Genomic DNA, 23662 nt, shown 5'->3' on the forward strand with positions numbered 1-23662 from the left:
GTCAGCGCCTACAATTGCCCCATCAGACCTTTATCTCTTCAGTTAGGCACTGACATTGCTGGGTTCCTTTTTGGAACTGTTAATACTTCTATTTACTTCTATTTCGTTGTGTAAGAATGTCAATTCTAACCTAATCATGTGAGGCAGTCCACTTAGAGAAGAGTGAAGAGAGACTGACAATTTAAATATGGACAGGATGGATCTGGTAACAAAGTACTGAAGAAAAGAGTCTAGGGAAGCTGAAACTTTGCAGATGTAACCAGAGGCAGGATTCAGAGCGAAATTTCTTCTTTGTAAATAGGTTGAGGCCTCCATTCTCTTGCTACCTCTGACCTCTTCAATATCACCTCCTCAGAGCTCCCTCTAATTGTGCTTATTGTCAAAATTACTCAAGATGTCTTTGGGACTTTCCTCTCACTGTGGCCCTGAGCTGTTATTGAGGGAACACGTTATTGAGCTTTTTACCAATTTATAGCTATGCTTTCCAATTAAATCGTAGGAAGATCACCCTAAAGTAATAAACTCATTTATTTATTTGGCCTTAAGTGAAGTGGGGACTACGGAAATCTTCTTGCCCAACCTTCTTATTTTTATAAATAAGGACGTTAAGGCTCAGAATGGAGGAGTGATTTATAGTAGGATCTACAAGGGTAGATCTTGGTATCCAGAAAAATGTCAATCACTGATGACATTGAATAGATTTGACATTCTTAGTGATTAGATGATACATTCAGTGTTACCTTCTCCAATGACAAGAACCTACGGTAGAATGCAGTAACCTCAGTATGCACATTGCAGTCATTTATGTGGGATAGCAGATGAAAGAGCCCAGGGAGAACCTTTCAGATCCTAACCATCACAAGAATTCAGTGATGCAAGGAAAAGGTATGAATGATCATCTCAGCAACATTCTCATTTTTACCCACTGAGAGGGAAGTGGCTGCGTAGTCTGCCCAGGCCAACCTGGGAGACTTGAGGATACAAGTGACGTGGTAATAAGTTTCTTAAATTAAAACTTGTGCCAGGAGGGAGGGAGACAAATGAGTCAAAGAGGCAATGACTAGAAATTGTCTTTTCTCAGGAAAACCTGGTCAGGCTTGGGTCATATCAAAGTCAATCAATCAATCAAAGATATCATTACATCAAAAAATATAATAACCTGTAAGTACATAAATATACAAGGTTTTTCTTTGCAGTAAATTTTGTATAATAGCCAAAATGCTCATAATGGAGCATCGGTCAATCAATTCTGGCAGCTTTAACAGAATAGAATATGATGGGAGCAGTAATCAGGAGAATGTAGTTCTATATTCATCAACATGAAAAATTTCTGTAACTTTTAGTGAAAAATGTTATATCATTTACCTAAAATATATGTGCTTATATGTTTAGGGAGATCTCTGTAAAGAATTCCAACAAAATCTTAGCAGTAGTTACTTCTAGAAGCTTAGTATTTTGTTCTTTTAGATTTTTTCATACTGTTCTATATTTCTTGAATTGGCTACATAAGATTTTCTATTAATTGGAAAAACCAATAAAGGCATTTAAATTTTTTTTTTTCATTTGTTTGTTTGATCACTCTTCATGAGAGCAGGTTACCTGGAGAGAGGAAAACCAGGAGAGGAATTGGGGTTTGTCATACCCGTGAGTGCCAGAGAGAAGCCTCAGCTATAAACCAGAAGTAGGTGTGATTACTCCTATTTACAGACCTGTACAAGGAAGCTGGGGCTTTCCAACTGCATTCTTTCCTTCTTTCCATTGGGTATTCTGCCAGACTGCTTGACTTTCCAAGTATGCAATATTTTAAATTTTATGCCTTTTTATCTGCCTAGAATGGCTGGACAACTTCCGTAAGTATTTCAAGTATCACCTTCACATTGAAAACTTCATGGGTTCCTCCAGGTGGATGTGAAATTGCAAATATTTGTTTATACATCTATAAGCTAGATTGTGGATGTCCATGGTAACAACCATGGTAATGGCAATTATCCCTGTGATCCTAACTGTGGAGGCATCAGAAAAAGCACCCTCTGGTACTAACTGCTGTGGACAGTAGTAAGACAGGATATGAAATACTGCAGAGTAGCAAACATCTGGGGGCCAGATTAGTGGTTATGCTGCCCAGACCTCGTGCATGGTAGGAAAAGAAAAATGCTCAAAATTTCAATTCCCACTTTAAATAAAATGTTTAAACAGTGAAAAGTCACTTAATATTATCTATAAGTACAAGACTATTTTTCACTCATGATATTGGCAACGATCAAATAGTTTTGTGACAAAATACATTGGTGGTATTATGGAGAAATAGAAACTTTTGCTGATTGGAGAGTACATCAGTACTTTTGGAAGGCAATTTGGCAATATCTGTCAATTTTTTAAGTCCATTTATTTTCGGCCAAACAGTTAGTTATACTTCTAAGAATCTATCCTATTTATATTCATATACATGTATGAAATGACATGTATACAAGGTTACTCATTGTAGCATATTTTACAATAGCAAAGTTCTAAAATAACTTGAATCTCCATTAATAAAGAAAAGGTTAAATAAATTATTAAACAGCCATGCAGTGGAATACTCTGTAGTCTTTAGAAAGAATAAACCAACTCCAAGTGTACTGGCCTGGAATGATCTCTAAGATATTGTTTTAAATGAAAAAAGGAAAAGTATATACAATCTTTAAAATTGTGAATAAAACAATGTATACATATAGTCTAAGTTAATTTGAGCTACTATAACAACAGAAATTTATTTCTCATAATCTTGGAGGCTGGAGGTCTAAGATCAAAGCGCCAGTATGCTTAGCTTCTACTGACGACCTTCTTTTTGTTTGCTGACTGCTGACTTCTTGTTGTGTCCTTACATGGCAGAAAGAAAGCGAGCCTGCTCTCTGGCCTCTTCTTATAAGGGCACTATCTCATTCATGAGGGTTACACCCTCATTCATGACCTAACTATTTCCCAGAAACCCCACCTCCAGGATCATCACCTTGAGGATTAGACTTCAACATAAGAGTTTTGGGGGAAGGACACAAAATTCAGTTTTACATATGTGTTCCATTCAAAGATATACATAAGTGTATTAATTTGCTAGGGCTGTTATAATGAAGTACCCCGGAGTGAGTGCCTTAAACAACAGAAATTTATTTTTCATAATTCTAGGCGCTAGAAGTCTGAGATTAAGCTGTCGCAGGATTGGTTTATTCTGAGGCCACTCTTCTTGGTTTGTAGATGGCCATCTTCTCCCAGTGTCTTCACTGGGTCTTTCTTCTATGTCTGTGTCTGAATCTCCTCTTTTTCTATAGACATCAGTCATATTGGATTAGGGCCCACCCTAATGACCTCCTTTAACCTTATTTACCTCTTAAAGATCTTATCTCTAAATGCAATCACATTCTGAGGTACTGGGGGTTAGGACTTCCACAGATGAATTTGGCTGGGAGCAGGGATGATGCCATTCAGTCCATAACAATAAGGTGCACATATACTGTTTTATATACTTCTAGGAGTCTATAAAACCAATGGTGACCATTTCTGCTTCTTTGGGGAGGGGGTGGGGAGGTACTGTTGGACCAGAAAATGGGCAAGGGGGAAGACACACTTTGCATCCTTTTGTACCTTTTGAAGTATCCTATGCAGGTAACATCTACTGAAAAATTTAATTAGGTAAAAATAAGGGAAAAAATTGGAGTCTCACAATCTTTCCTCTTTGTCTGCATTTTAAAGTTCTTTCTTTACTTTGCTGAAGGTAAATGGTTTATGCATAAAACAAGCCTGAAAGTTCTGGATCTGCATTTTTTTGAGTTTCTCAAACATAGGAAAACATTTGCTTTGTGCCATCCCCAGCAACAACCTGCTGAGACTTGTCCCACATAAACTGCGTAATCTTTGAACAGATTACTTTGCATCCTTCATAAGAAGAGTGGTAGAAATTCCTCTTATGGATCCCCTATCAAAGGCAGTAAAACCCTTTACAATCAGACCCTGTTACTCTTTTGTTCAAAACTCTGCAAAGGCTTCTTTTTCATTCAGAGCAAAGCAAAGTCCAGCTACAAAGCCACAAAGCCAATGTGATCTGCCCCTCGTTCAACGTGACTCCTCTGTGCTCCATGCCCCTTGCTCACTGGCCCAGCCACCCTGGCCCCTGCTGCTCCTGAAGTGACTGCACCTGAAGAGTCCCGCCTGAAGGCTCTGGTGTAGCTATGGGACTGGTGTCCTCTAGATGTCCAGTGGTCTTCACCTTTAAGATTTTGCTTCATGTCACTTCCTCAAGGACACATACTTACATTGGCCATTGTATTTACTTCTGCAACTTGCCTCCCTCCCTCCACCCCACTCACTCCCTCAGTCCTGATCCCATTTAATGCTCTACCCTTTTGTCTTTTACTGCAGTATCCATTATCTCTTAATATACTCTATGTTTTTATTGTCTGTCTCCCCCACTAGAATGTGAGCTCCACAAGGGCGAGAATCTTTGCCTGTCTTGCTCACATCATGCTTGGCACGTAGTAGGCACTCAGTAAATATCTTGAATGCATGAGCAAATGAATGACAGGTGACAATGTGCCTTTCTTTGTGCCTGAGAAAAGAACTTCTGTGTCCCCAGCTTCACTGACCCTTCTCTCCTGCTCTCCCTCCTCTGTAGTAAAACACAAGCCTTTATTTATTATGATGAAGAACTACTAGAGCAACCTACTCAAGTGTCAGGCCTCCTGCTAGGCATTTGACCTGTTATCATTAATCCTTACAACACCTTGTGATTTAGGTAAGAATATGCTCATTTTACCAGTAAGCCTTACGAATGATAAGTAGCTAGCTAAGGGTTACCAATTAAGCAAGAGCCTCAGGGCTTTACACGGACTTTCTGTCATAAATTGAGATTTTTCTAGGAGTGCCTCTGTCCTTCCTTCATCTTCTCTCTCAGTCACTAAATACCTGCCCATCACCTTCCTAAAAATAAAATCCGCTTTCCCCTTTAACAGGAATTCAACAAATGAGGGTGGGGTGGTTAACTTAGAGCTGTGCTCATCTCAGATAAATTTCATAATAGAGTCAAATTCATGCAGAAGTTTCATTCAGCTAACATATACAGAACTCCTGCTAGGCCCCTGACAACATGCTGATCTCTGGATTCATAAGATGACCCTCAAGGAGACATAGACAAGCATAAAAGTTACTTCTCAAACTCCACCTCTAGTTTAATTCAAGTTCTCTTGGGCCAGGGCCAACCTGGTCAGTGTTAGCTCCAAATTTGGGTGAGTAATAGAACGTCCAAGGCTCAAGAAGCCTCCATCTTCTTGATGGTCAGCCCTCTTAGTTTATTTCAGATGGTAGTGGGAGTCAGATATAGACATAGACACAGATCCAGACACAGCAGAAAATCCCCAAAATGTCTTTTACCAGGAATGCGGGAATGAAATTTCTTTAGAAGTAAATTCACTTTCTTAATTATGGGTGCCTGGGGCTACAATTATAGATAAAGAGCATTTCCCAGGTCTAAAGTTCTTGCTGCTTCCTTCTCCAACACCCTGTTGGCAAACCTCCTGGGCTGTCGGATTCTCCAGAGGTGGGTGAGGCAGATGGGAAGGAGAAAGACTGACCATGAAGCCTGGAAGTTGAAGGGAAGGGCAGGATGGCAGCCATGAGATGAATTGCCTAGACCCCCTCCAAGGGAGGCTTGCTGCCCGGGTGAGGGACTGACTGGTCAACAGACAGCCTCCAGTGGTCAGCCCTGTCAGACTGCCTCAGCTGCAGAGTGGCCTCACAGGCAGCCACACACTTTCTGGGGCAGCCCGCATCCTGTTGAAGAAGGGCCTGGATGGGACCCCCATAGTAGAGGCCTCACAGCATCCCTGGCCTCACTTTTTCTTGTCCCATAGCTTAACAATAGATTGTCCCCTGTGGTTCAACCTGGAGCTTGGAACGTCCCCTTCCATAGACAGTTGCCCTGAAATTTATGATTAATGCCCTTATGTTTACTGATCACAAATCTTTATAGCCTAACATTCTTTCCAGACTACGCCTACCTTTGCTCTTGGATTGCTAACACCACCTGAGGATGACGCTGCCAGTAGGAAGGCTCTGTGAAATACAACAGACCCTTGCACCGGAACCATCATGCAGCCCCTGGAATAATATCCAGATTTTTCCTTTAAAACCTTAAGCCGGACTAATAAAGTAAGGCAGTTTTTGAAGGTGTTAATCTGTTGCCTTTTCACATCACCGGTGCTCTGACAATAAACGTTTATTCTATATAGCCCAACTCCTGTGCTGGTCTATTGGCTGAGTGACAACAGCAAGACTTGAATCAGATAGTTGGGTTTTGAAGCCCTTATGGGATTGCCTTCCACACCCCACTGTCTCCTGAACACTCAAAAAAATGTTATCCTCTGGTTTTCTTGGGAGGTTTTGTTCTATTGTTCTACTTCACTTTTCCAAATTTTGAATTTCTGCTTCTCCTCTGGACTTCTCACCAATCATATAAATTCGACTCTCCTTTCACCCGACCTCATGCTGATTACTTCAGAGAGCCCATGCCTGCTGCCTCTTTCACTTCTCCCCTTTCTCTAGACTGCTTCCAGCTGGTCAGTAATGACCCAGTTGATCTCTCTATAGTATTTGTTGCCATTGACCATTCTCTTCTTCAAAATTCTGCCTTGCTTTGTTTCTGTGACATCCTTCTCTGTGAGGTTTCGCCTTCTCCTGAATACTCCTTTTTTGTGACTCATAGATGAGTTTCTAGCTGACTCTCTCATGATGCCTGAGCATTGCTGTAACCCTGGGCTCTGTCCTGATCACTCTTCTCTCACTTCGTAACACTGTTCTTTCCTTGGTCTTTCATGACTGTAGTTTGCGCACTCTGTATACTCAGAAAGCTGTGCTCCGCACCCTTAGACAGGGGCCTAATGGTCAGCCCCACCAGAGCACCCTTCAGGCAACCGACATCATCTGTCCTTTAAAGCCTGTTCTTAACATAATCAATCCCCATGGGGGGAAAATATTACTGGGACTAAACCAAGCTTGTTCTCTCTCTCAACTGCTGCCATCACTTTCCAAACCCTATGGGTTTTACCTTTTAGTGAAACTGTTGGGTCTCTGGATCCTTTTAAACTCTTAAAACCCACTGAGGATCCCCCAAAGCTTCTTATGCATATGAGCTATAGTTAGAGATACTTACTGTATTAGAAATAAAAACAGAAATTTTGAAATATTTATTTAAAATAACAGTACACCCATTACATATTACTGTGAAAAAATACTTTTATGAAAATAACTCCATTTCCAAAACAAAACAAAATTAATGAGAAGACTTGCATTGTTTTACATTTTTGTAAATTTCTTTAATGTCTGGCTTAATAAAAGACAGCTGGATGATCATATCTGCTTTTGTATTCAATCTGTTCTAATACATTATTTTGGCTGAAGTTTTTGGAGAAAATCCAGGTTCACAATGATAAGTAGTTGGAAAAGGAAAGGATGTTTTAATAGTCCTTTCAGATAATTGTAGATTATTTGCTTTGATACTACTCCAAAGCACAATGAGTATTAGTTCCTTAAAGGTTAGCTGCAATGTGGGTTCTGAAATCTTAGAATGAATGTTTTGTGCTCTCTTATATTAAAATCTATTGGTCTATTTTACACTTTGAATGGATCTGTTACCCATGCTTTATTTTGTGACATATACATCGGGCTTTTGGAAATATTGGCTCACTGAGTCATGCCCATCTTTCAAATGTTGATGCATTTCCCTCCACAATATCAATATCAAATAATCACATTTGATGTTATCACATTTGATGCTATTCTAGAGCCGCTGTAACAAAGTGCTATAAACAGGATGGCTTAAAATAACAGAAATGTATTTTCTTAGATTTTTGGAGTCTAGATGTCCAAAATGAAGGTGTCGGCAGGGTTGGTTCCTTTTTGAGGCACTTAGAGAGTTACTGACAGGATTAAATAAATAAATATGTGTAAAGAGCTTAGAGCAGTAAGCATATGGTTAACACTCAGAAAATGTTTGTTATTAGTACTTTCTCTCTGGCTTCTGTGTAAGGTTAAGAGAAAAAAAGATTGTAAAAATTATTAAGGGTTTGATTTAGTATGCTTTCAAAAACATCGTATTTTGATTTTAGATACCACCAACCGATGACCTACTAGAAAATATGCGACTAACATTGTTGTACCTCTTCCCACCTCCTTCTCCCCTCCCGTCATTTTTCTTTTTGTTGGTCAGTATTATTTCTTTGTAAAGATTGTGGCAGTTACAATCCATTCTGTTCCATAACTTCCTCTGTTATTTACCTTTCCTTTGATATTTACATAGATTTGAGGCTCACCACTGGGGGTTTTGCTCTAGCATTTCTATTTCTGAGTTTTTAATTTCTGATTTTACTCTTGATCAAGTAGAGCTTATGTTTTCAGGAAGGGATCAGGCATGCATGTTACTTTTCTTGAGTTCTTGCATATTTGAGAATGTCTGTGTTTTGCATTTATACTTGAAAGACATTTTGATGGGATGTAATATTTCTAGGTCACTTTGTAGACATTGTTCCACTGTCTTCTGCCATCGAATATTACAGTGGAAAATTTAATTTTTTTCATTTTCATAGGTGATTGGATTTTTTTCCCTGAACATACATTTTTTCTTTTATTTTCAATCTTCAACTTAATAAGCATATATACAAATCTCTCTTTTTTCTACCAATATTATTGGAAAATAGTATATCTTTTTGATTAATAGAATGAACCTTACATTTTGGAAATATTTTCCTTTGTTACATTTCTACTTATTATAGTTCTTCACTTTCAGGACATCAATAATCCTTATGTCAGATTATCTTTATCATCTACTTTTTGTTTTAAATTTCAAGTCTTTTACCTCAACATTCATTAAGATGATCTTAAGCCTTCCACCAAGAAATTAATTTGATATTCCGTTACTTGTTTGTTTTTCTAAGTTATTTATTAGATCTGAAATAGAATTTTGCTCTTTAGCACTTTAACCTTTCTTTTTAAAAAAATCACATGCTGTTATTTAATCCTTTTGCCTTTGTGTTCTTGTATTCTCCTCAAATTGGAATCGGGAGTAAGGCTGTTGCTGAAAATTATCAAGATTTTTCCACTTCATCTATTTTTCTCCATGCTTCTTCCAGGGAAGATAAGTGTAAGATTAGGATCCAAATGGCACCACATCAGAATTCTGTTCCTTTCTCAGACAACTTTTTCAACCTTCGTGGCAGAAGATTGAACTTCTTTCCTTTTACTGCTGGTGGGTTTTTAAAAATGCCTTTACTTTGCCTTTATCTAGGGAGGATATTTTCAGTGAATATAGAATTCTCGGTTGCCAGGTGTTCCTTGTACCCTCCTTGCAAAACTTTAAAGGTGTTCCACTATCTTCTGGTCTCCCTAATAAGAATTCAGCAGTAATGCAAATGGCCCTTCCACTATGTGATACGACATTTTTTTCCTGTGGCTGCTTTCAAAAACTTCTTATTTTAGTTTCCAACAGTTTGACTCTGATATGCCTATGTGTGTCTTTATTTATATTTATGCTGCTTGGGGTTCACTGAACTTCTTAAATTTATAAATATTTGCCTTTCAACAAATTGGGAAAATTTACTCCATTATTCTTCAAATATTTTTTATGACCTTATTCTCTCCTTTTACTTTTAAAATTCATATTATATGTATGCAGACATTTTTGTATTGTCTATATGTCCCTGAGAATCTGTTTATATTTTTCAATGTTTTTTATTTCTATTATTCAGATTAGAAAATTTCTATTGATCTACAATTCTGTGCCTTTTATTTTGTCAAGTCCATCCAGAGAATTTTTAATTTCGAATATTGTATTTTTCTTTTTTTCTTTTCTTTTTTTTTTATTATGGTGACATTGGTTAACGAAATCCAGTTAAGTTTCAGGTGTACAATTCAATAGTAAAGTGTGTGTATATATATATATATATATACACACACACACACACACACACACACACACATATACATATATGTATATATATATATTGCATTGTGTGTTTATCACCCAAACACTGTATTTTTCAGTTTTAAAATTTTCATTGCTTTTTTAAATACAGTTTTTATTTCCGATTTGAGATTTCCTGCCCTTCATTCATTGAAAGTATTTTTTCCTTGGCTTTATTGAGCATAATTGTGATAGCTGCTTGACAATTATTTTTTTAAATTAATTTTTCAATTAGAATTGACATTAAACATTATTTTATATTAGTTTCAGGTATATAATATAATGGTTAGACATTTATATAATTTATGAAGTGACCCACCTGGCACTGTGCATAGTTATTACAATATTATGCTTGACAATCCCTATCTGCTAATTCCAACATCTGGATCATGCTGGGGTTGGTCTCAATTGGTTGTCTTTTCTCTTAAATCTGGATCATATTCTTTGGTTCTTTGTATGTTGAGTACTTTTGAATTCTATCTCAGACATTATGGATTCAATGTTTTGTAGATTACAGATCCTATTTTAGCACTCTCTGAGAGTGTTAATGTTTTGTTTTCACAAGCAGATGGACTTAGGTGGATCTAAACTGCAAAACTCTGCCCTTTGGGGAGCAGCTCAACTCTCAGCTCATTTCCCCTATCTTTAGCTCAGCTGCTGTGAGGCTGCCTTATGCTTATGTGGTTCAGGATCTGACAGAAACTTGGTCAGAATTTATACACAGAATTCAGGCCTCTCTCTCTCTTTGGATCATGCCTTTCCAATATTTCCTTTGCCCTCTTATATTCCAGCACACACTGTCCTCTGGTTCTTTAGGCCAGAAGGACTATGGTTGTTTTTTATTCTTTTATTTTTAAATCAGAGTTTTAGCTTCCCAACAAGGTGCTGATCTCACCCTGTTCCCAGGCCGAAAACTACAAAAATAGGTAACTTACTCCTTGCCATTGGATTCTTTTAAGATTTGACTCCCTCCAGAATCTGTCTGCTTCTATTTACATTCTTATGCCTTCTGATTTGTTTGTTTGTTTGTTTGTTTGTTTTTACTTTTGTCCAGGGTTTATAGCTGTTATCTGTGAGAGCAAGTTCTGGTAGGTGCTTGTTTGTTCATACCAAAAGTAGAAACTGCTGGTAGTTACTGTTTTGCTGTTTTTACTTTTGCTGTTTATTGTTTAAAATGTTGGGGAGAGAGATCCTTTAATCTAGAGTCATTTTGACACCTTTACTTAGAAGTTCTCTTGCAAATGTCTTATCCTTCTGGAGTCTTAGCTTTATGATCTATAAAACTTCTTTGTGGAGTTGTTGTAAGACTTAAATGGGATAGTGCAGGTAAAGCTTTTAGCATAGTGCTTGGCAGTTAATAAGATTATTACAGTTATCTTTAGTGTCAGTATCTTATCCTTAACTTAGAGCTGTATGGTATATAGTAGGAGGTAAATAATGTTTTTTGAATAAATGAGTTAAATGCATGAAAATGGAGAAGGAAGAGAGTGAATGTAATTACAGGAAAATTGAGAAAGCACTTTAAGGTTGGCATTTCTCTCTTGGACCTGAGCTCGTAGCAGACATGCAGGCCTGTGGCCAGGTAGCTCTTCCCTCTGGCCAGGTTTCTATTGCACAAGGTGTTCTAATTGTGTGGTGATTCATTATGCAAGCTGCAGTATGAGGCCAAGTTTTCAGAACTAGATGAAGAGTCTCTTCCACGTACAGTTACACTTCTCAGGAGGCAAAAGGGGATTTTTTGAGATTCTGGAGCCTGAGGGAAACTCCCCTTATTTGTAAGCATTGGAGGAAATGCCTGAGAACTGCATTTGTTTGGAGCAACATCAGAGACCAAATGAAGAGGCTTGGAGATTGGGGAGGCTCCTCAGTGTCCAGACATGACAAGCCTGTTAAATGCCCTGACTTTAGGGAAGAATTACTCCTTGTCCTGGAGGGCCAAAATGCCAACCCTCAACAGGCAATTACATGCTCCCAAATCATACTGGTGTTTACCAGAGCAAAGGGGTCACGTGTTCAGGCACTAGCAGTATCTATGCTTCCACTTACAGTATCTGTCAACTTCTCAGAGGATGGCCATGCAGACAAGGTCCTAGGCCTAGGAATCTTCTTCACCTGAGAAAAATACAAGAGGACTTTAAAAAGAAAGTAGCAAAGTAATACATTGTAGACAGTTTGAAAAATTAAGAAATTTAAAGAAACAAAATTATTTGTATTCCTTCCTGCTAACATTTTAATAATTTTTTTTATACACAAATGCATTTCTTACTTAGTTGAAATTATACTGTCTATAATGTGTAGAGTTTTTTTTTGTAATTTGTTATAATCTGAGCATATTTAAGTATTGTTTGACATATTTTAATGGATTCGAAGTAATTCATTTTATGGATTCATCAAATTGTATTTGATTGTCTCAGTGGCTATTTAGGCTGTTTCCAGAATTATTCAGGAAAAAAATCATACTCCAATATACATGAGATGTGAAAGGAGAAAGGGAGCTTTCTCAGGTAGCTTTTATAAGGGCATTAATCCTACTCATGAGGGCTTCACTTTCATGGCCTAATCACCTACCACAGACCTCACCTTCTAATGCCATCATATTGCACATTAGGTTTGCAACATACAAATATTAGGTGGACACGTATATTCACTCTATAATAATGAGTAATCACAGTTACAATGCTTGATTTTTAATGGGATTAAAAGAAGAAAGAGAAGAAAAAGAGAAGGAGGTTTCTTATGTAATGTTGTAAGCATTTATGAATTTTTTTCTGAATTGACCCTAGGATTAGAAAAGTTAGTTGTCCACCAACTTTTAATCAGGTTCACATCTGATAATTATGATAGTTACTATCTTTTTAGTACCTATTTGATGCCTGACACTGCACATAAAAGCAGTATAATTGATCCTTACTGTGATCCTTCAGGCATTACAATACCCTCATTTCATAGACTCAGAGGGGTTAAGAGCTGTTCTCAAAGCCACTTGGCTAGTAAAAAGCAAGGCAGCAATCAAATTTTATTTGGTTGGCTCCAGAGCCTGCTGTAGCACACTACCACACAGAGTTAGCTATTGCCTCATTAGTCACTTAGGGAATGGAGAGGCACATCCTAAAGGCACGACCTTTTTGCAGTTTTATTAAAGATCTTGGAGGGGACCGGAAAGGAAAATGTCCACTAAGAGGAGCAAGTCTGTTTCCAGGCCATGGGAGAGCCAGCAGGAACCCCCACTTCCCTACCCCGACAATCCTGGGTCCAAATTTGGGGGATGGCTAAGTGAGAAAAGGAGATTCTGAACTGATTCAATTCACATCTCTGAATATGTAAAGGAAATTTTGTCCCCATTTCTGGACTTATTTATATGAAATGAAGAGTGTTTCTATAAAATATCTACTGCATATTTATTTGAAAGAGTATAAAAACTAAACCTTAGTTACATTATTAATGAATGAAAAAAATTAAGGTCTCAAGAAATTCTGCAAAAGTCTTTAAGACTTTAGAGAAGGAAGAGATCATTTTGGACTCAAAGCTTCCCAGAGAGGCTTAGGGCTGAACTAGACATTAGAGGAGGGGCGTGTTTATATAGGCAGAGTGAGAGGAGAGGGGGCATTTCAGAATAATGAAAAAATGTAAGTGTGTCCTAATGGCAGAGATAATGAGGAGATAAGTCAGGTGATTTTCATATCACTTTGCCTCCAGTGAAAAACTGATAAGCATAGTGGTTAAAAAGGGGTTTTGAAGTTAAGCACATATTAGTTTAGTTCCCAGCTTGGCTAATTATAAGACATCTGGCCTTTGGCCAATCATTTGAGCTTCTTAAGCCCTGGTTTTCTCTTTTCCAAATGCGATTAATGATGCACCTGCACAGGATCTTGGTGAGGACTGACTATCGCATAGTTCAATAATTTGAGGAATCCATTGTTATTACTCATATCATTCTGGAATATCCAGATCCTAATCTTAATATGCTCTATTTTACTACAGTAATCAATAACTGAGAATTAGAATTTCTTCTGGCTTATGAGATCTAAGAAGCAGTAAGGTATACCTCACCCTCTGTGCCAAAAACGCTGGGGTGAGGGAAATGTATCATCAGAGGTCCAGCTTCACACAAACCTATCTTGGATGGATGACTTCCTTTTTCACAGCAACATGAACAGGCTTCTGGTCATTCTTTACAATCTCTGTTTATCACTTTACACGTTTTTCTTAGCCCTTTGAAATGGGTTGAAAATCCAGCCTAATGATCCCTGACCACTATGAAAAGTCAGAAAATAATTAGTAGGTCTCTATTCCTCTCAGGGGCCTCATTATGCGAGGCTGGCCCACAGCAGTTTCTGTCTTTTCGTGTCTTCGGTTCTCTTTCTATTTTTCTGGCTGCCCTGTAGCCCCTTATTAGCATTTATAACAGAGTCAGAAGATGAGGGCCAGGGCCCTAGTTCAAACTCTGCCAATTATGAGTAAGGGAATCTTTGGCAGGCCATTTGAGTCTCTTGGCCTCAGCTGATTTATCCGTAAATAGAGAACAATTGAAAGATGTATAGGAAAGTGCTTTGGGAGTCCTTTAAATGAGTAACACATATTAAAGAGGGTAGATTAAAATCAAGCAGATGTACTGTACTTCTTTCTTCCAAACCCAGCCATTAGGTGAGTCCCTCCTGTGAAATTCACTCTGTGAATTTATGAATTTTGTACCTATTTGGGGCAAGGAAATAGGAGTTTCCTAGTATCCACCCTTTCTGTAAAGTTTGGGAAAGGCCTCACAGATGAACAGGCCAAGGAGGTGTAATAGATGGTACACCTTTCTCTCTGAAATTACAGCCCACTTGATAGGACCGCAAGCCTATTTGATGCAATCCTTTTAATACAATTGTATATATTTCATACAAGCGCCTGTAAGCCCCATCCCCAAACCTTTGCGAACGCAACACCAGTCTTCTGCCCCAATGGGCCTGCCCGAATGTCCTTGCCTTCCAGATAGAGTCACTCTGAGCCTTTAGGTCATGATCTTGTGGTGTTCTGAGTTGTTTAGATTAGAGCGTTACAGGCTGTTATTATCATTGTAAACTATCTGTTTGCAAATTGAACTGGACAGTTGAGTGCTTTATGATATCACCAGAGAAGTCTGTAATGGATAATGCCTCATTGGTCAGAAGCTACTCTCTGCACTTGTCAGGGCTCCCCAAATGCCTGTCTCATTGCTCATATATTAGATCTTAGCAGCTACTGGTTAATTCAAATAACCAGTCTCCTCACCAGCTCATAGGAATGCTGTGGCTATATACTCAGGTTTCTTGTGGGAAGCTACCAAGGTTTTGTGTTATACCCTGTACGAAGAGGGGTTGGAAAGTTGAAATAGCTTCCCAGGAGACATTTGAACCTTGGGAACTAGTATTGGAGAAATTTAGCCTTTTCTAAATGTTATTGCCCAGCTGTTGTGGTAAATTAACTGCTGATGATGATAGCCAATGAGAAAGCGGCTAAGGCTGCAGCCATGTCTCAGCTGTCTATAGCTCATGATCCCTTGGCAAAAGATCCATCACTAAGGGCTGTTGTGGCCTGTATAGAATAGACCAAACCAAGTATGCTCTCAAAGGCTGTTTATTAGCCGGCGGCTGTCCTGTACAAAGGAGCAGCCCCGAAATGCCAAGATACAAGGTTTTTAAGCCCTAAATCCCATTCTTCATTCTATCTTAAACACAAAGATTTATTTTTTTTTATTCACTACCTGTCAACCTATAGGTTGGAGTGTGCAAGCGGGGAGTACAGAAGCAGAAAGCTTGTTGTTAGGATGTTATTTTCCTATGGGTGATTGCCTATGTTCCCATGGGCAATAGCCAGTATTCTCATGGGTGATGGCCAAACAGTATTTTTCAGCTTATATACAATTGATTATTTTTCATGCCACGCAAGTAAGCAGGGTTACACAGGCTAAAATTGGCAGTTAGCGTATGAGCTCATTGTTACAAGTTTCATGATTAACAGAATGCGGTTAGGGGTTCCAGAAACTAGGCCTAAGGTATAGACTTCCTTTGTCCAGTTTCAGGTTTTAATTATCCTTTAACCTTTTCACATTTCAGCAGGCTGTCACAGGGCAACACCAAGGGAGAAGCCTCCCCTGGTCATGGAGCACCACATGGGCAGGAATCATTAGGGGCTTTTTACCTTGTGGAGGAACTTCTCTGGGACAACCTGAAAAGAGCCTCAGAAGTAACCTAGTGATTTGTCTTCAAATCCAGCTTGGGGTGCATGTTAACAATTACAGATACCCAGGCTCTGACCCCGGCACCATGGGGCGGGGGGCGGGGGGTGGTGAGAGAAATAGCATTTACATTTTCAAAAATTTCTGCAGGCGATTCCAAAGGTCATTTGAATTTAGAAACAACTTGTTTAGCCCAACTGACCTTATTTCATGAAGTAGTAAAGGGGAAGTACCTTGGCTGAGGTCTGTAAGCTGGATGGTGAGAGTTGGGAGTAGAATTCAGGGCTGTTGACTCCTAGATTGGTACATTGTGTGTTGTGTGGCTTCTCTCATAAAACATCAGCTCTCTTTGGGGAGAGATGTGTAAAATACATGTGGGTGAAGCACAATAAACAATGGCATAATCCTTTGAATGTCTAAGTCACAAGAATCTAACACTGGCCTTTAGCTTACTGTCATTACTCAACTGCCTTACTTAAGAATCCAGCTTCGACCACTTCCTATGTCACCTTAGTTAAGTCACTTACCTCTTAGTTCATTATCTATAAAATAGGAATAATAAAATTAATAGTACCTACCTAATAGAGTTGCTGCAAGGAATCAATGATAGAATGTTTAAAAAGCGCTTGATGTAGTGCCTGGCATGGGGCAAGTGCTCGGTAACTGTTGGCTATTACCTTTGGCTATACTGGTCATTTGAAATTAGGCATTTTGTAACTTCTGTCCACATAGGTGATATGTAGAAATATGTTGTGGTAAAATATCCTAGAGGTAACATTGTAAAATTTTTGTAAATCTTACTAAAGCTCTTTGAAAGTGAATCTTGTCCCTTGTTCATCTTGGTGTCGTCTTTTCATCTAGGTGTTCCCTGAGCTGCCCAGATCCTTTCTTGGCCCATAATGCTCAGAAAATGTTTGTCATATAGAATTAAATATTATCTCTTCAAGTCGATCAGATGCCTCCACCCAAGGAACATTTCCTCCTGAGTTATTCTTCCTGCATTTCTTAATTCTTAATGCCTTATCTTGGCACTCAAATCTCTTCACAATGGAGTTTCAATCTACTTTCCCTCCCATTTTGTGTGCAGTGAATGGTTTATTGAAGGACTAGTTATATTAGGAGAAAAGTTGAAAACAACCTTAATGTCCAGCTTTAGGATAATGTTTGAATAATGTATGATGCACTCACATATTGCTAACAGCTATCACTTACTTGGTGCTGACTATGCCATATATTGGTCTAAGCACTTTTAATATAATTAACTCATTTAATCTTTAGGACCACTTTATGAGGTAGGTACTACTATCCACATTTTACAGGTAAAAAACAGAGCCAGAGAGCTTAATTAATTTATCCAAGATTGCACAGCTAGGAGTTAACAGAGTCAAGATTCAAACTCAGGCCGCTGACTCTAGAGTCAGTTCTCTCAAATTAAACTGTCTCTCAGATAGCAAACAAATGGTACAATAAACCACTAAAAACTTGCCTGAGAATGTTTGCTTTGCATCTAATAAGGGCTGAAATGAGTGAATAATTTATTAAATATATATATAAGAAATGCTTGTAATATACTCTAAATGGGGTAGAAAGCAGGGTATCACTCATACACATTATTATTTCTATTTGATAAGTTCTAGAAAAATGCACAGGGAATGACTAGATGAAAATAGGCCAAAGGTTAATTCTACTTGTGGCTCTGGACAAAAAAGGGGCCACACACTAAACCTGGCAAGCTCAAGGGAGGCCTGCATGGTGGGCCTTACAAACTCAGAGACCGAAAGTAACCTCATAGAATGGTCTGGATATAAAAAGTTCTGACTAAAAGCGAGGGCTTGTAGCTCTCTTTGGAGAGAGATGTGTAAAACACATGTGGGTGAAGCGCAATAAACAATGGCATAATCCTTGACAAAGGTCAATCCTTACCTTAAGTGAGTCTGTCTATTGTCTTTTTGCATCTAAGATAACATACCTTTGAAAATAGCAGAGTAATTCTTTTTTTCAGACCCCTCAGAGCGCAACAGAATTCCTCATTATTATCTTGTTGCCCACCTATCATTTTTATGTGCTATAAATGTTAACTATTCTGTACTCATGAATATGAAAGAAATATGTGTCTCTCTGTTCTACTTTTTATTCAACCTCAGAGATGGTCCTGCTCTGCTTTCTCCTGCCTCCCTAATCTACCACCAATGGATTTCATGTAACCCTTCTTACGTTTCCTCCTTTGGTTCTAATGTATCAAATAAGCTGTAAAACTACCATTCTCTGCAACATTTTCTCAGTCCATTGAGATTTTGTTTCCTGGTAATTGTCATCAGTTTGGCTTATAAACTTATAAGACATTTTCTTAGGCTGGACATTCTTTCGTCGACATGGCTGATGGGATGCCAATTTTTCCACCTTGCTCCTTTATACTTGTCTAACTTTTCTGAATTTCCTAAAGCGAACTTCATCTGTAAAATCAGGAAAAAAACTGCTAAAAATAGATTTTTTTTTTTTGAAAAACATGAGCCTATATAGAAGTAGATTTGGAACAAATCATCAACAGGCATCAAATACTGATTTTTTTTCCCCTAAAACATTTGTTAATTTCAATGAATTTTCATTAACCAACACACTCTCTTGCACAAAGCCTGACATTATTGCAGATTATTAAGGCGGTCATTCGCAGGTCATAAATACACAGGAGGTAGCTTTCATTTTGGTTCTGATAGATATCCCTTGAGAGAAAGCAATTTACTGGATCTTTTCGAGAGAATTTATTATCAGTATCTTTGATTCCTCAGACTCCCCTTGCCCCTGTATTTCCTGCCATTCCTAGTACATCTTATAAGTCCTGCCCCCAGGCAGTAGAGCAGCAGTTTTGGCAGCTACACCCTGCGAAGTGTCACTGACAGTTTGATGAGCTTGTCCAGCCTTTTGCAGCCCCAGGGCCAGACATGATATGAAGGAAAGAGGCCTTGGTTTCAAGGCATAGCTCAACACTCACTAATAGAATTTAAGCAACTCACTTTACCTCTGAGCCTCAGGGTTCTCATCTGTAAATGGGGATGATAAAGAGCCTTACCTAACTCACAGGTTACTGTGAGTCAAAGACGACTCAAGTGGGGGATAATGTATATGCAAGTTATTTGTAAATGTAAGGGTCTAAATTCATTTGAATTGTATGTGTGTGTGTGTGTGTGTATCTTCCTACTTTCTCATGCCCTTGGAGCCACTGAGAGAGGCTAATTGAAGTTAAAGTTAATTAACATTAAAATGGAGACATCTAGAGAGGAGAACCTTGATGAGGAGGAAACTGGAAGAGTATTGTGGGATAAGGAGGGATGTTGAGGAAGGAAGAGTAGAAATGTGAGAGGTGAATGAGGAGTAGAACTTCGGAGACAGGGATGCTGCAGGCAGATATTTAAGTCTTGTCTCATGATGTTTGTTGTAACTCCATTTTGTTTCCTTAAGAAAACTTCTTTAAAGGCTTCTCTAACTTTTTCATATTCTTGGAGTGAGGTTTGTAGTCATCCCCTTGCCCCATGTCTTAATTGCCTGCTAAGATTGGCCTTAAGACAAGAAAAGAAAGAGCTCAAGAAGACTTAAACACACTAGGGTTCTAAAGTGATGCTTCCTCCTCTGAATGAGGATTGATTGAGAACATACACATAGACTGCCTTGCACACAGTAGATGTTTAGCACATGGCGATTATTATTATTGTGAACTAGGAGATATTTTGCTAAAACAGAAGTGATTTGATAATGGAGACTTTCTTTTTCTGTGTCTCTCCTAGGACAGGCTGGACATTGAAGTTGATTGGGTGAAATGCAGTCCAACCACACCTGTGCCCACATAATAGGTTCATTTCTCTGACCTATCCTGATCATTCCATGCTCATACCCTACCTACTCTGAGTTCTTAGAGCCACAAGGCCACTGCTTGCTGTACTAGGCACTATGGGGCTACCATCTTCCTTGTCTGAGGCTATGGTCCTCCCATGTAGCCTGTCTCTAGTGTTAAGCTTCTGTTCTCTAGCATCCTCTCCTGCCCCCACTCCAAGCTCCACTGGCCCATCTGTGCAGGGACAGCAGCAGAGGTCCCTGGGTGCTTAAATTAGAGGTACTATTATTCTACTTCTATTTTCTGACTTAGGTTCTATATACTTAGTTGTGTATAGATATCTTTACCCTTGAAACTGACAGCACTGAGACCCAAGGCAGGGGGCATAGACAGATCACAGAGCAGTTCTTTTAACCCTGAGTCTAGTCTCATATTGGACAATAGGTGCTGAAAGCAGGCAGAGAAGAACTGGGAAGGCTATTTAAGGGTCTTGATGAGCACCTATAGCAAGGTGAAGAAGAAGGGTTTGAGAGGATACGTTTGACTGCTTAACCCTTCTTTATTTTCCCCGTAAGACTTTAATAACATCTCTTCCAATTCAAGAGTGGGTTGAAATATTGTTTGCAAGTGGATTGTTGTAAATGAACATTTTAAGTAGGGCATTATTTGTATTAGCCAGTAAACTGCTTAAAATGATGACTGAGAAAGGCATTTCCTAACGTGTTATTCATGGGCAAAGGCTGAGGTAGTGAGGGGTTGGGGGCTGAGATAGTGTCCAAAGGGAAAGTAGGTGTCTGTACTTCTTAAAGAAAACAACCTGTTAAGGCAGGGGCCCCAAAGACAATGCATATGGAAACCTCATAAATAGGTGGGGGAAGGTGGGACTATCCCTCAACTAATGGTCAGCCTCCTGTCTCTCACTTTTGGATCTGATGGCCCCAACTGACCAGACGGCAACCTTGAGGGAACAGCCTCCAAAGGTAATAGCTCCACAGCTGCTTCTGCCCTGGAAATTTGCTAGGGGCATCCCTATTTGCCTGATTAAGGCTTTCGATGAATGTGGAAGAGGGTTCGAATCCCAGCTTGTCCATTTCCTGGGTGACTTCAGTTTCCTCAACCATGCAATGAGGCTAAGGCCGCCACCTATCTTATGATGAGGAGAGACAATATAGTAAGCAAAGTGCTTTTGCACCTCAAATAGTAGCTATTATTTGGATGTTGTTTTTTCATTCCCTCTGTCATTGCCACAGCTCCTATTATATGTTTATATATCTCCACTGATGGCAGCTTCCAAGCTGTTTTCTGCACTCCATGCTTGCAGTCTCTGTTCCTGCCATTCATTTTTCAGTATACGGCCAGAAAAAATTAGTGTAAAACACAAATATGCATGTTATACCCCTGAATAAAATCTTTTAATAGTTTCCAATGTCCTCATAAATAAAGTCCCAGATCTTCCAGAATAGTCTTATGAGTTTATCTGCTTCCACTTAATCACTCATACATTTTACTGTTATGAGCATCTTCTGTATGCCGGATACTAAGCTAAGTGCTTCATAGAGATCATTTCACATAATCGCGAAAATAACACCGTCATTAATATCTCCACGTTACAGAATATGAAAGGGAGGCTCAGAGAGGCTTAGAGAGGCTTAGGAACACACACCAACACAGCTAGCTGTTCACAGAGATTTGAATTCATTCTGCTTGGCACCCTCTCCAACTGGAACTCTGTACAGATCATAATGCTTCTCCGGCAGCTGGGAGGGGCCAGCAGCAGCAGCACTAGGGGTCCAGGGGCCGGGCGGGAAGAAGTATTTGGAAGAAGGGTATTGGGGCTGAGATGAGGACACGACTTCTCCTTCCCCAGGGAGTGGTCGCCTCGATTTGAAGAGACAGTTCTGGGCTTGGGCTTCAAGGGCTCACTGTGCGCATCCCGCCTCGTGTACCCAGAAGACTCATACTACTTTTCACGCTCCAGGCCGTCCTCCCCTTCCACACCCTCTTCCCTCCAAGCACAGAACCAGGGGCCAAGAGGGCGCTCAAGAGACATTCGGGAGATTATTGCCTTTGGTAGTCACATCCTCCCTACCCGAGCGGTGGCCCAAGGCCGTTTCCGGCCCTCTTGCAGGGAAGTTTTCTGTTTTGCAGAAGCAGCCGGGGCACGCCAGAGATGGCCGTTGTGCGGAGGTGGCGATTGCTGAACATGAGATTTCCATTAGCCTTCTTCAAGTAGTGAAGGGAAGGAACCTGCTCCCCTCCTCCCGGACCACCCTAACCTGAGGCCACCCTCCCGCCAGCCTGCCGACAGCTTGGTGTGGAAGTCTCCGTGTGCGGAGATTCACCCACACTCCTTCCCTTCTGTATCTGCTGCCTTTGAGAGCACTTAGTATGCGCCACGCGCGATGTTAGGAGGTTCCTGCCTAATTTTGTTGCTTCATATTGACATAAGAAGAATGCCAGGCTCAGAGAGGCTAAGTGACTTGCTTAGGGTCACGCAGCCAGTTGGTAGCCAAGCCAGGATTATAGCTCCCGCTTGTTAGGACAAAAAGCCAGAGAGTGTGGATTCAACTCTCGGGAGCTGTGGGGGTGGAGGTACAGCCAGCATTTGAGGATCCTTGCCTCACCCGGGTTTCCCCTTCCCCTTGTTCCGGTCCACCATCCTCCCGGGAGGCAGGGTCCTAACATCACGCAGTACCCTGGCTAGGCACTCCCAAACGCTAGGCCTGTTCGCTAGCGACCTCTGGAGGGCCAAACGGGTTCGGGGCTCAGTTTGGCGGGGGACAATTTGCATAACGGAGACCGCTCGCTTACCCCACCCCTCCAGCGGTCTCATCTTCCTCGCTCCCCCAGTCCCCTCCGCCCTTCATCCCCGACCCCCTGCTCCTCCCCAGCAAATCCTCCTTCCGAGACTCCCGAGTGGGTCTCTCAGCTCCCATGCTGTCCTCCCACGGCCCTGCACGGAGTCGGGAGGCACCTGAGGGACGGGAGTCCTGAGCTGGACCGGGGAGGGAAGACGCCTGGGGCACTGCCCAGCGCTAACAAAGGAAGCCAGCTGCTGGCCGGCTGAGTTGCTGAGCAAGCGAAGCAGCCGCAATCTGCAGTCGAGAGAGCGCAGCGAGTGAGTAGGGGTGCGGTGGGCGACGGCGTAGCCCAGGGTCCTTCCTAGGGAAGAGTGAGGCGAAGGGGCGCAGGAGAGAAAGGGAGCGGTGGGGCCCCAGGGGCACCCAGCTTTCGCAGCGCAGGCTGGCCACCTTTTGGCTGAGGGGTGTCAGTATATTTGTCCTGGGCTAGGGGCCGCCTTGGTTTCTCCCTGGCTCCGCGACCCTGCGGACCCACAACAAACCCACGTGCTCTCTGCCACCAGGAACCCCGCTTTCTCCAGAGCAACGTCTGTAGGGAAGAAGGTGGGATGCGAAGGAACCCATAGCAGAGTATGGGTTCCTTCGCATCCCACCTTCTGGGTTTTCAGACCAGAAAAAAGGCCCGCGGCGGGGGTGATGACATAGGCACCATAACAAACGCACGTGAGCCCAGCCCTGGGATCCCGGTGCACAGCAAGTCCTTAAGAGCTGCCCTGCAGAGTCGGGCCATTGTCTCAGCCGCCTGGTACGGAGAGGCTCTGGGGGCAACGTTTGCGGGAGGAGGACGACAGAGA

At 40.6% G+C, this 23662-nt stretch overlaps 1 protein-coding gene and 1 long non-coding RNA gene across 6 annotated transcripts in view; both read left to right on the top strand.

The window, feature by feature from the left end:
- The first annotated feature begins 749 nt into the window (after positions 1–749).
- On the top strand, positions 750–6254 carry LOC120592904 (uncharacterized). 2 transcript variants are annotated; one of them, XR_005650239.1, is made up of 3 exons: positions 750–992; positions 1595–1681; positions 6016–6254. It is a non-coding gene; the product is annotated as an uncharacterized LOC120592904 (long non-coding RNA). The 2 variants fall into 2 exon arrangements; XR_005650238.1 differs by having other exon boundaries at positions 750–885.
- A 16490-nt stretch (positions 6255–22744) lies between these two features.
- ST6GAL1 (ST6 beta-galactoside alpha-2,6-sialyltransferase 1) overlaps positions 22745–23662 on the top strand; it is a 104148-nt gene continuing 103230 nt past the window's right edge. For 3 of the 4 annotated variants that reach the window (XM_039850794.1, XM_039850795.1, XM_039850793.1), the window contains exon 1: positions 22748–23125. The gene's annotated coding sequence lies outside the window, so the exon portion shown is untranslated. Of the gene's footprint in view, positions 23126–23662 lie in introns of all 4 variants that reach the window. The other variant, XM_039850796.1, reaches the window with a different exon arrangement.

Source organism: Pteropus medius, unplaced genomic scaffold (assembly GCF_902729225.1).
Source record: "Pteropus medius unplaced genomic scaffold, Ma_sr-lr_union100, whole genome shotgun sequence".
NCBI lineage: Eukaryota > Metazoa > Chordata > Mammalia > Chiroptera > Pteropodidae > Pteropus > Pteropus medius.